The sequence below is a fragment of the Rhineura floridana genome, chromosome 10 (genome assembly GCF_030035675.1).
Source record: "Rhineura floridana isolate rRhiFlo1 chromosome 10, rRhiFlo1.hap2, whole genome shotgun sequence".
Taxonomy (NCBI): domain Eukaryota; kingdom Metazoa; phylum Chordata; class Lepidosauria; order Squamata; family Rhineuridae; genus Rhineura; species Rhineura floridana.
The window spans coordinates 37,378,154-37,391,709 of NC_084489.1; the positions used below are offsets into that span (position 1 = coordinate 37,378,154).

General features: G+C 41.9%; 1 protein-coding gene across 20 annotated transcripts in view; it reads right to left on the bottom strand.

The window, feature by feature from the left end:
- Window positions 1-13,556, bottom strand: part of CREB5 (cAMP responsive element binding protein 5) — a 400,244-nt gene that overhangs the window by 352,944 nt on the left and 33,744 nt on the right. For 2 of the 20 annotated variants that reach the window (XM_061585922.1, XM_061585914.1), the window contains exon 2: window positions 8,102-8,191. The exons of the other annotated variants lie outside the window; for them this stretch is intronic. The gene's annotated coding sequence lies outside the window, so the exon portion shown is untranslated. The remainder of the gene's footprint in view (window positions 1-8,101; window positions 8,192-13,556) is intronic. 20 annotated transcript variants of the gene reach the window in all.

The following is a 13,556-nucleotide window of genomic DNA, read 5'->3' on the forward strand; positions in this document are numbered from 1 at the left end:
AAGTTGGAATCGACTTGAGGGCAGTACATTTACATTTTTAAGGAGAACTCAGATTGAAGCATGAACTACAGAACAGGTCTTTCTTTTTTTTCCAGAAGTGAAGAGAAACTTAGATCAATGTAGTGCAACCCAGCCTTGACACATGGTTGCTTTAATATGTTCATCTGAGACTTGCTGGACAACTTTTTTTGTTTGTTTTATGCAAAGCTGGAATTTATCTTTTAAATGGAAGAGGCATGAGGTATGGAAATGGTGTGTGCTGGAAGTTGTAGGTGCTGTCCCATTGGATAGTAGCTTAGCTGCAGTACTGTAGTGTAGTGGCAAATTCAGAAGTGCAGGGTCCCTTCATGATAGTCACAGCCACGCCCCTCCCTCTTTTTTTGCTGCTGAGCTGAGAATGAGATTCTAGTTAATGCCTTCTCCCACAACAACAGATGTCCCTAGGAGCCAAGAAGCACAAAAGAGGAGTGTTAGCTACTGAAAAAAGTCTTCTCAGTGTCTGACTCATCTCCTTTCACTCCGATTGGCTCCACTCAGCAAGAAAGGACAGGAAGCATGTTAGAAGACTCTTCTCAGTGGCTAACACATTCCCCTTTCATGCTGATTGACTCATAGGCTGCTGGAGACATAGTGACCCTGTTGGGATCCTGCTCCCAAAAAAGTAAGGAGTCTAAGACCCTCTGAAACCCTGGACAACTACACCACTGCTTAGCTGGCAAATGTGCACAGGTGTGAGGGGGCTGCTTGCAAAATGCCTTCCAGTGGGAGACGTTGGCAAGCTAACAGCAGCAGTGACAAGTGGAAGCAATTCTACAATCTCTGGAGGGTGGTTTCAAGAAATGCAGGATTACCCTGGGGCGCTGTGAAAATTCAAAGTGGTGGGTGGTTTCTAGCTGTCAGATCCCAGTAGCAGGCAGATCAGTGGGCTCAAGTCAGAAGCAGGCATCAGCCCTGGTGGGTCCTACCATGTTGTTCTGGCCATAGCAATTGCCAAAAGATCCTGAGTGTTGACACCATACACAAGCCCACCTTTAACTAGCATTGCTTGATTTTTCACAAGTTGTTTTCTTGCAGGGCTTTGGAAATACTCAAGTTATAAATAATTAAGCTCTTGGTCCCATCAGAACAGAAAGAAAAAGCAGAATTCTTATCTCATAATGCAATTCTAACCCCCACACTCCTCCTGGAGAAGGCTAGGAAGGAGCACAGGTACCTCTCCACTAGTAGAGAAGAGCTTTGCCAGCACAGATGTCCACCATGAAGGCCCCGCCATGTATGACTACCACTGGTGGTTTTTCCACTGGCAGCAGTCAACATTAGACCCTGAAATAGGGCATTGTGGAGGTGGAATATGGGTGGAATGGAGGCAACCTTGGATCTGCAGATCCAAGGCTCTTTTGTTCATTAGGAAGGCCCCAGGATTTGGATTCCTTTTATCCCACGCTGGACCGGATGTAAACAACATCCCTCCCAATGGATTCAATGGGGAGTAATTGAAAAAGAAAGGCTCTGCAGGACACACAAACACACTACACTCTACTTAGGATTTCACCCTTAATGTCAGGAAAAAAAATAGTTTAACTTAATACCAACACTAACTTGTGTTGTGTACAGTAATTACTATTAAAACAACATCTGAATTATCAACATTTTCAGAGGATATATGTTTATTTTGAAGTTAGCTTAAAGGTATAATTCCTTTTTTTCCCAACTCTGCAAAACAAAACCTATCTTGCCATGAAGAATTTGGCTCTTTCATATGTTTTATACTGGCCACATGGGAATTTTATTGCCTCACAGGAACAGTTTGAGTTTCATTCTGTGATTTATCATGTGCAGGAGACTTTGAGGGTTAGTCCAGGTGGCGGATTCGAGGGAGGTGCCCATAAGGGCGCAAGGAGATGCTAAGCTGGTTTGCCAGACTCCAAGTGGCACTGAGGAAATTTATCTCAGGAATGTGCTATGGACCCCAGGAATTTCTAATAACTTGATATCAGTCAGTGAAGCCGCAAACAAAGGATGTAATGTGTTATTTGAACAAGATTCCTGTGTAATTTCTTTATACTATCACATATAAGAGATGTTATACTATAAAGTTTTTAGGGTTTATGATTTTCATCCAAAAATTAAAATAGTTTGAAAACATGCATTATTTAAATCACATTTCACTCAACCAGGAGAAATTTTCCATTTCTGTTTGAACACTGACAATGACATCTACACTACTATGTGTCAAAATGAACAGGAATTTTATTTCTTTGAAACAAATTTGGTTCCTTCCAAAAACAGTACAGTAGGGCCCCACTTATATGGCAGGTTAGGGACCAGACCCCCGCCGTAAAGTAAAAACTGCCAAAAAGCAGAACATCGATCAGCTGTAGTGCAGGGAGCTCCAGTTGACAGCGCTTGGCCCCTGAAGCTTCCCCCCATAACAACTGATTGATGTTCCACTTTTCCGTGCATCACTCTCTCCCCCCCGCTCGCTCACCCTCGTTATGGTGGGGGAGTAGTGTTTCCCTGCTGCGGATCACAGGGAGGGAGCTGCCCGCCTGCCCATGCCTGCTCGCTCACCCTCCACCACCTCCCTGGCTCATCCCCCCTTGCCCGCTCGCTCACCCTCCGCCGCCTCCCTGGCTCGCCCCCCCTTGCCCGCTCGCTCGTTTGCTCTCCACCTCCTCCCTGGCTTGGCCCCCCTTGCCCACTCACTCGCTCACCCCCCCTTGCAAGCTTGCCCTCCCCGCCTGTTCGCTCGCGTGCTCTCTGCCACCTCCCTCGCTTGTCCCCCCTTGCCCGCTCACCCTCTCCCCTGCCTGTTCATGCACTCACTCGCTCTCCGCCACCTCCCTCGCTCATCCCCCCCTGCCTGGTCGCTCTCCTCCCCGCCTGTTCGCACGCTCGCTTGCCCTCCGCCACCTCCCTCACTCGTCCCCTCCCTTGCCCACTTACTCTCCCCGCTGCCTGTTCGCATGCTCGCTCACCCTCCGCTGCCTCCCTCGACAATAAAATGGCACCAGACACCCTTCTCAGACTCAGCTGGTGAGCGTGTCATCAGAGCTTGGAAACGTTTATTTTTGAACTGCAACTCCGATCAGCCCAACTGTAGTTTAAAAAAGGAACATTTCCACGCTCTGACAACGTGCTCAGGGCATCGGGCGCCATCAGTTTGTGCACTCAGCGTCTCTCTTTTCCAAGCTCTTCACGTCTTACCGCAAAATCACAAAATAGCTGCAAAAACGGAACAAGCACCGAACATATGGGGCATGGACACAATTCAAAACTGCCGCATTAGCGAAGCACTGGAAAGTGGGCCCCTACTGTATTCAATTCTCTGTATTTAATGTGACTACGCATAGTTCCCTAGGATCATACTCAACTGCAGGTCTTATTTTTCAGTAAACATGCATAGGATTGCCAGGATATTACTTCTGGCAGTATATATATGCTAGATGGGAGCAAACTGACAAATACAAGCACAATTTCACAACTATGAGTTGTAAGAAAGTCATATTCAGTGGGGCTTGTCTTTCATTAATTTGCTTAGGGCTGCAGCCATACATCATTATCCTATGCATATTTACTCAGGTCCAAACTAAATGTGACACACAACTGCATGTATCTTTTATACCAACTTTCTATATATCTAATATCAAAGAGTCTTGGGAGACTGTGATTTTAAGGAGAGAAATAGCAGGGGCAGATTAACCCTATACCTTCCAGCTATTTCCTACTCAGTCATCTTCCTGCAGCTGCTTTTTCACATGTGGGAGGAAAGGTGATGCCATCTTGTTTAGGTCCCAGGCATCCAATTAAGTTCAGTGGGACTCACTCCCTAGTGAGTGGACATTTGGATGTCACATAAGCACCTCAGAATGAAAATACCAATATAGCACACATGCAGAAATTCAAACCAGAGTTCTATCTAGTCTGGCAATCTGGCTTAACAGTGGTGCCAGCCTGAGAGGGTCACAAATAGGGCAACGTGGGGATAGCAATTAAATGACATTTATTCCTAGCATCTGGTACTCAGCATATACCACTGAAGAAAACAAGCATGAATTTGTCAAATACTCTTTGAAAGCCATCCAAGTCATTAGTCATCACCATATCTTGTGGAAATTAATGCTCTTAAATCAGTGGTCCCCAAACATTTCTTTCCTTGGACCACTTGAAAATTCCTGACTGGTGCACCGCTTAATGCTTTTTCTGCCTGTTGTAGCCATTGTAATTCCATAGAATTCAAACTGTAATACAATACAATGTAAAATAACAAATAAGAAAGCAATATAAAATACAATTAACCTGAATATACATACTGATTTTTAATGGCTGTACCATCTCCATTCTTTAATCACAAATCCACAGACATGCCATGGACCATCTGAATTAACCTCACGGATCATTGGTGGTTCATAGACCACAATTTAGGAACCCCTGCTCTAAATTATACGACACCAAGTATTCGGGGTACACAGAACACTTCATCACACAGCCATTTAACTCAATAGCAATTGAGATCTGTCTGGCAAAAATAGTATTATCCATTTGATTCTGTACTTTCATTGTCAATTCACTTTTCCATTCATCGCAACTATAACTTCTTAGTCTTGTTTTAATTCCGCCTGCAGAGCAGCTCTGTGAAATTCAAAAGCTTCCTGTCTTTGGGTGCAGCATAGTTTCTCTTTACACATTGACCAACAGCATTCACCACTGTCTTTTATTTACATTCTCTTGACCTTTGTGGTAATGGCCGTGTTCTTTGTGTTCACTGTATTTACAGCTTCAACCTTCCTCCTACAATAACAGGTTTTGAGGTTCACATGTGATTTTTTTTTTCAGATGACAGATTAAAGGTTTGATGCACAACAGAATGCCATGAGACATGATATAAGTAGGCGTTTGTTTTTAAACCAGAGTTTAGCCACAATGAAGGAGTTTTCTGTCTAGTCGGAGGCCAATTATGACATGTGTGCAAACTCTCATTACCAGCAATAACATGAGAGATGGTATCTTTTACTGGCCAACTACTTGCTGAAAACATTTCACGCTTTCAGACTTAAACTTTCCATATGGATGTGTTCAGAGCAATGCATGTTCTTCACTTGCTGCCTGGAGCACAAAGAGACAACTTGCATGTGTGAGAGCTGGTCTACATGCTACGCTCATCATGTGCTTCCTATTGCATGGTGCTTTGTATGGTAGCCTCAACATGACAATTCTATTTACAAGTGTCTTAACAGCCAGTTCTATCGCCTCTTCACTCTCTAACCCACAGCAACCTGGCCCAACAGCAAAACGCTTCTGTTCTGTAGGGTCAGTTTCCAACTTACAGAGCTGGGAGAATAAAGGTGCAACTTTTAAAAAATGAGCAGATGCTGTGAGTCAGCAGCCACCAATGACAACGAGTCACTCTGCCTCCACCACTCACCCCTCCTCCGTGTTAATAAAATCATAGAATTATGCAGTTGGAAAGGACCTGGGAACTCATCCGCACAATCCATAATTGTACACCAGTGCCTCTTAGATCCTGACTGCCATCTTAAGGATGAAAAAGACCAGTATAAAATTCAGTCCATATTAACTTTTGTGCATGCTGTTTACAGAGTTGTGACTGCCCACACTACTCACAGAAAAGAACGGTGCCCGGTTCTCTTCAGGCAGAGCTTGTTACCCATTGTTTATTAACACATTATCAATGTGCATGATGCTTTTTAAAAAATTAAAAGGCAAGTCCTTGTCCCAAGCAATTTACAATCTAAAATTCAACACAGGGGTGACAATACAGGAGGGAAAGGCAAGTGGAGGCAGGGGCAGATAAGGGAAGAACAGGCTATTATTTCAGTTGAGGATCCTTCCAGAGAGGACCTGGAATATTGCAGATGGGTTGTCACAAATGGGTACAACAGGGTAGAATCTGTTTCCCCAGAAAGGAAAAATCCAGATTAAACTGGGGAGCAGGGGAGAAATTACTAGCTGGCATTCTGATGTCAGCAACAAGCCTTGTTACTTCCTCCATGCATTAGTCTGAACAACTTAGTTGTAATGATCTGCTCTCTGATGCTGCTCAGTGGCACAGTGGTGAATTTTGAAATGCCCCCAAGGAAAGTCCAAAAATGCAGGCAATTGTGATGATCCAGATATTCCCTGCTGCAGACACTACACCTTCAACATAGAGGGTGACAGAGCTGAATGATGGCAACGCCATGGAGGGGAGAAGCCAAATAAACAGCCCTGTTCTTCCCTTTGCATGATTCTCATCACGTGGTGGGGAGGGGGTGCAGTAGAACGCCCCAAAAGGGCTTATGGCTATGGTGCCTCATTGGTTAGCATTCAAGGACCACTGCGCTGTCCACTGGTAGGGAAAATACTTTTTGTGTTCCTCCTGCCTGATAGGTTCTAATGGCCAAAACACTCCACTGTGCAAGCCCCGTTAATTTCACCATGGCACAGTTTTGATAACTTAATTTTCAGAGGTATATTGTTTTGGCATTTCTAGAAATGTATTACACTAAGATGAATGAGATTTAATGCTTGCAAATAAAGCATTGCAGCCCAATTTTGGAAGTCTTTGCTCAGATAAACCATAACAAGAATTCTCAACTTGACCCTAAAACGTAATCCAGGGATGGGAAACTACAACTCCCTGCAGCTGAGATCAACAGCATCTGGAGGGCTGCAGGTTCCTCATACCCGATTTAGCCAATAAAACAGATGTCTTTTTCAGGTAACTTTTTAACATGAAATGCCTCAAGCAACAATACATGTGAGGTAAATAAAGCAATAGCAATATAAAATACAAGAACATGCCAAAATACTCCTACATGTAAATTCTTATGCAATGAATGTCTTGGAAAGTTGCTGGAAAGGGAACATAAGAATATGCATCTCTACTCTATAAATATTGCAGTTCCATTCATAATGTATCATTCACTTGGTAGAGCAACATGAACTCTGCTGGAAGTGTTAAACAATGACATTACTTGCTTTAATAGTTCTGGACCTCTACAAAGCCTTCATATATAGGCCACATTCACACCATATGTTTATTCTACTACTATTCCACTTAAAGCAGTTGTGGCTTTCCCCGAAGTGTCCTAGGAAGTGCAGTTTGTGAAGAGTGCTGAGAGTTGTTAGGAGAATCATATTCTCCTCACAGAGCGACAACTGTCAGCCCCTCGTCCCAGAGAACTCTGAGAATTGTAGCTCTATGAGGGGAATAGGGTAGAATATATATATATATATATATATATTAGATCAGAAGCCAAAAGGAATTCATATCATGAAAGCCAAAAATGCTATTATAGACGATGGCCTTCATCCAAAGATCCTGTGAAAAACAGACATGGATTTGCACATGCACACAAGCCAAAGAGATTATTGTCATATCAGATATAACACATTCAGTCACCAGTGTGGAGGGTGAAATAGCACTGAAATTAGTCCACACACACACAAAATCTAAAGCTATTATTATTTATATTTATTAGTTGTATTTTTGTACTCAAGTATCTCAAAGTGACATACAGTAAAAATAAAATAACAAAGACATTAAAATCAGATAAAAATAGCAATATACAAAAACTAAAATACTTATCCAACAATATATTTGAAAGCAGCAAGTCCTATGCACTCCACTTAAAGGAGGAACGCAACAAAGGCACACACCATTCCTTCAAAACACATTGCTCTTTCCTCCCCCCCAAAAAAGTATCCCGGGAGCAACTGCTGGTATTTAATGCTAGTCCCACTTAAAGTAGACCCATTGAAATTAAAACACATGACTAACCTGGGCTCATTTATTTCAATAGGTCTACTCTAAGGAGGACTAGCATTGAATGCCACCCTGTCGTTTATTAAGGATGGTGGGAACTGTAGTTCTGTGAGGGGTAAACTACAGTTCCCATGATTCTTGAGGGAGGGGGAAAATGTGCTTTAAAGGTATGGTGTGTATGCAGCCACCAGCTATCTGTTAGTTGCTGCACATGTGGTCTTAATCTAGCAAGGGGGGTTAGCATGCTTTCAGACACATATACAGCATGTGGAAACCAACAATAAAAACCACACACACAGCACCCCGGTGTGCATCAAGAACTAGCTTGCTTACGTGTGCAGAACAGTGATGGATCAGGCCACTTGTCTAGATAATCAAGTTCTAATCGCTTCTCCTGAATCCAAACGCAAATATTCTATCAAACTGGGAGGGAATGGGAATAGTATGAGACATCTAAAGACAAACATTTTGATTGTCTACAGTAAAAGCAGTCCAAGAGATATATTTTACAGTATATGTCTGCATGTTTTGTGAATGCTGGGCATGTTTGTGAGCTAGAAGTCACTAAACGCTTTTGAAAAAAGTCACTAATGCCTGCCCTTTGTTGAAACTAACCTCTTCACCTTGCGGAAAGCCATAAATACTAGTAAGTAACAGATCTTGTCAAAGGTTATTCTGCCCAGTAACTACTGGAGATATTACATGAAGGTGTCCAAACTGATTATCGGAAAAATACTGTGTATCTATAGAGAATATTATGCAATACAAACATTTGAAATGTATTATTGGAAGTGTTAAAGTAGATGGTTATGAGCAATTTTATTTGCTACAACAAGCCACTGACATTTATTAAAGGAACAAAGAGCCCATAATGAAATAATAGTAATCTGCACATTTTAAAATATAAAATACACTGATACAAATTGAAAACAGCACAAACATTTTCCATCATAAGATATGCTAAAGTACAACAGTGCAAATAATTTAGTGATCAGCTATTGTTACACAGTTGTATTGCTGTTTTTATGTCTAAGTCAGGGGTAGGGAACCTGTGGTCCTCAAGAAATTATTAGGCTCCAATTCCCATCAGTCATAGCCAGCATTCTAGCCCAGCAATATCTGGAGCGCCACAGTTCTTCCACCTGGATCTAAGGGAGCAATCCTAACTTCCAGCTGGGGAGCATAGGGGCTGAACAGAGCAATGGAGACAGTGACACACTCAGGGCCCTGTTGCTCAAGCCAGCCAGGGGAGAAGTTGGAGACAATATTTTTCTTTATTTGTGATGCACCAGCTCCAGACTGATGTAACAGACAGGCATAGATCAGGCTTCTGACTGCTGGACCAGATTAAAATATAGTGGATCCTTGCCCAGCCCACCACTGCCCCCTCCTTGTTTGGGGGCCTTACATTGGCTACTGCCTGTCAGTTTTCCAGGCAATACCCCATGCTGCTAGAGCAACCTGGTGGAGGGACCCTGGTGGAGGTTTAGGATTGGGGTCTTGTGTGTGTAGGTGTTGTAGGAATATCTGTCTATTATGAGGAAATTGCATTTCCCTGACATCATAAGATGGAAAGCAGAGATTTCTGATTCCTGTGTACAGCAAATGCAAATATTTGCTCACATGAGTAGTCTACTAATTCACCTGAGCAGTATGATGTGAAGGGACTGAAGTTGCACGACTACTGCTGTGAAAGAAGGAGTGTTCACAGTGCAGACTCAATCAGCTTGTAGAAACAGTGATTTGACCAGAAATACAAGTGTTTGTGGGGAGGGGATCACATGTGGCCCAAAACTAATGCGTCATACAACAGTACCAAACAGGATACACATTATTTATTAATATGATACAAATGTCAACAGATTTTGAGCCATTGCTCTTCATAAGGAAATTTGTATACAATGAAGTTTTATTCATGCTTAAAAAATTCTTACTATAAGAATTTCTCCCAATATTTGGCGTTCCAAATTACTATATCTTGTTTGCAAATCATCACCAATGCATTAGTGAACTGCCATTCTTCCATCTTGTCAAACTTTGTTCAGACTAATGCACCATACGCAGCTTGCCAATTTTCAGTTATTCCATTTGTTTTCTGCCCTGTGATTCATTTAACCCACAGCAATGCTCACATGTGCATTGTTTTAATCATAGCAGAAGATTTTTCTTTGTGGTTTTTAAATCAATGCACATGCACTCATGCACACCGATAGCCTAAGGGGGAGGGAGATGCAAACTCAAAAACTATGGCGAACTGTGTACACCGCAATTCCAAAACTGATTTGAGACATTTTCCAAGTTCAACTGGAAAGCAGGCAGAGTGGAATGTGGGGCACAGCCAAGCCATGAAACAACATCAGAACGGAACAGAGCAGGGGACGTCTGCTCATCCCTATTTCCACACTCTCCATTTCCTTTACTGGGAAAAGAGATTCCAAAAAGTAAACCAGTGTGGCATTTTTAAAACACTCTTTTCCAAAATCTTTTAATATATAAATTAACAAGTAAAAATTGAGGCCATCAATGTGATGCAGAAAGCCACGAACAGAATCTTCCATTGTGTGTATGTGTATTTTCAATCAAAGCAGTTGAAGCAGGAGATGGGATTCAGATTAGGACTTCAGAAAGACGGATATAATTGTTTTCTCATTTCAAATCCCATCCACAAAACTGCCATTTGCTTTGCAGAGGAAAACGTACATGTACTATGATAGCTGTATGTCCCCCCCACACACACACACACATCCCTTGCATGTGTCATGGAGCAAATAGCATTGGAAGAATGATTTAAATTTTAAATTGTTTACTAGCTGGATGGGGTTTCACCTGCTTTGAAGGAGCAGTTCCATTGTTTGAAGTTACATTGTTCCTGCCCTCATCTTCATCACTTGAGGCCCAAGAAGCCTCAGTGGCACAGAGTTCCCACAACCAACTTTGGCTGATGCAACAACTGCATCTATTCCTGGATAAGGGGGACCTGGCTATTGTGGTTCAGGAATTGGTAACCTCATGCTTAGACCACTGTAATGTGCTGTGTTTGGGGCCTCCGTTGTGCTTTGGTTCAGAAGCTGCAGTTGGGGCGGGGGAAGGACAGCAGCTAGGGTACTTAGCGCAGTCCCTAGTTACACATATATTACACCTGTGTTGAAAGAACTACACTGGTTGCCTTTTAGCCACCGAGCCACATTCAAGGTTTTCCAGTTGGCACATAAGGTCCAAAGCAACCTAGGATCAGAGTATTCTCCCTGCCTATGCATTCCCAGCCAATCACTAAGATCTTAAGAGAAAGCCTTGCTCGCTATACCACAATCAGTGAAATGCCCCCTTATGACATCCAGGAAGTCGGTCTTTTTGGTGATGGCACCCACCTGCTGGAATGTGCACTTTGAGAGGCAGGAGCAGTAATTACTTCCTCTTGAAAATGCACCTTTTCATGCAGGCTTTACCTGAATTATAAAAATTTGCCACATTGTACTGTTTTTATTGATTTATAGTGTGTTAGCTGTTTTATTGTTTTATTTTTTGAAATATTTATATTTTCGGTTTAACACCTTTTGTAAGCTGCTTAACAATCATATATATTGTGGTATAAACCATTATTAATGAATAAATAAGTTGCTTGTATCAGGAAAACGGTGTAAGGAAATAGTTTCCTTAGCCAAAAATAAACCAGTCTTCAGCTCCAGTCTATATCATGCGTGTACGCATGCACACACCACAGCTGATTTTTATCCAAAAGGAAAACAAAAGCAGGCAAGTTCCTGTTCACAGCTTACCACATCATGTCTAGTTTGGCTACCAGCAATGTCTGCTATTGTGAGATGGATACATTATAAGACCATAAAAATTCCCTTGCTGGTCCGTACCAGAAGTCTAGTATTTTTCTGTCTCAATCAGTGGCCAACCAGATGCTCCTGGGAAGCTTACAAGCAGGCAAGACATCTTTTGCAGATGTTTAAGGCCAACACAATGCTTTTATATTTCACTCATTAGCAAGAGATCATGTCTCTTCCTTCCGACTAATGTCAAGCTTCAAATGTCCACAACTCAGGACAATAATACTGTGAGACATTTGCTTTTATATTTGGGTTAGGAAGAAACATTATGTGGACTCACAATTTAAACCCCATTAATCTTAAGACTGATAAACAACAAATGGAACTCTAATTCCTGGACCTCTTATATTTTGGAGCACATTTAGGTAAGAACATACTCAAACCTGCCCGAGGCCACCCTATCAATTTCTGCATCAGAATGCTCCATCCACCCATCGTCACAAATCAGAAGTGGATTACTGAACTTAAAGACCATGGGTCTTTCTGTATTCTATGCTCCAGGTTTACAGACTGATCCTTCTTATTTGAAAGCAAACGCCACTGAGTTCAATTAGGCTTGGGGCCAAACCAGATGTGACACAGGAGATCTGATTATGGATCTCCCAACATCTTTTCATTTAGTTAAATGTAGCTGCGCTGCAGTGGGAGGGGGCCCGATTTGGATTGTGGTATGAGAGGAAAGATTTTTTTAAACTATTTTTTTCTTTGCTGTTTCCCTGATTTAAATAACCCAGGCTTGAAGCTGCTATTAGCAACAGGGCAAGGGAGAAAAAGGTATCTATATTATTTGTTTTAAATCATAATCAACATGCTGCTCTTATCTGCAAAAGGGAAAAAATAAACCTTCATAGTATGTTTTCATGTATCTGGTTATACCAGAACAATAGCAATCTTTAGATCCTAGAACACATACATTGCTAATAAAATGCTTTTGGATAATTCATCTCCTTGGGCACTTTTTAAATGGAAAAGTGAAATACAAATGTAACAAAATATTTCAACTGAAGGACACAATTTGCGTTCCTCATAGGAGAAAGGTAATACTTTATTCCTCCTATTTCCAATGTTTGGGCTATAAGTGCCAGAACTTAAATAGCTAAAACAGAACCACACAGACACACAAAGGGGGGCATCTGTAGGTTTAGGGCAACCCAAAGTTTGCAGAAGGTCAAAAAAACTTTAGGAAAAAGCCCTAAGGGGAGACCACAAAAACAGCTCAATTAAGTTGAGTGGGCACAGATGTTGACTTACCATTGGAGGCAAAAGGGGCAATGAAATAGAGTGACTCAGACCCTGGAAAGAACTCTATGCTGCAACATTTTGATACAGGTGCAACTTGCCTGAATTATTGCTCATTTCACACCTTCTATATAGAACAAGTCATGACTGCTGCTTCCACTGAAGTACATCTGCTCATTTCCCACTTCATACTGCAAAGTAATTTCAAAGAAAAGTGCTTTTGATAATCAGTGGAATTGAAAAGAGTGCAATCTGTTTCTGAGGAAGTAAAGTCCCATTGTCTTCAGTGGGGTTTACTCTCTAGTAAGTAAGTTTAAGGTTGCAGCCTAAATTTTTTCAGTCAAGATTTTGTTCTCTCTAGTACCACGTCTAGTTTTCATGTTGATTAAAAGGAGGAGGCTTCTCTTTAGGAAACTAAAGACTGAAATGGGCCTTATCTTCACAATCTGCTGGGAGGATGACATCTGATTCTATAAACAAAGAAAACTTAACTCCCAAGCATATGTCAAGGGTTTGAATTAATGAAGCTACAAGAGTCTCTGAAGTCTTAAGCTCCGAGGGAAGATGATTATGAGGAGTGCTCAGAATCCTCAGTTCCCACTGATGATGGGTGTGAATACATATTACTCAGTAGCAGCACACTGGATGGTTTGATGCTCCACACACACTGCAGGACTAGGGTCCTGATTGCTCCCCCTTTCTACAAATGATAT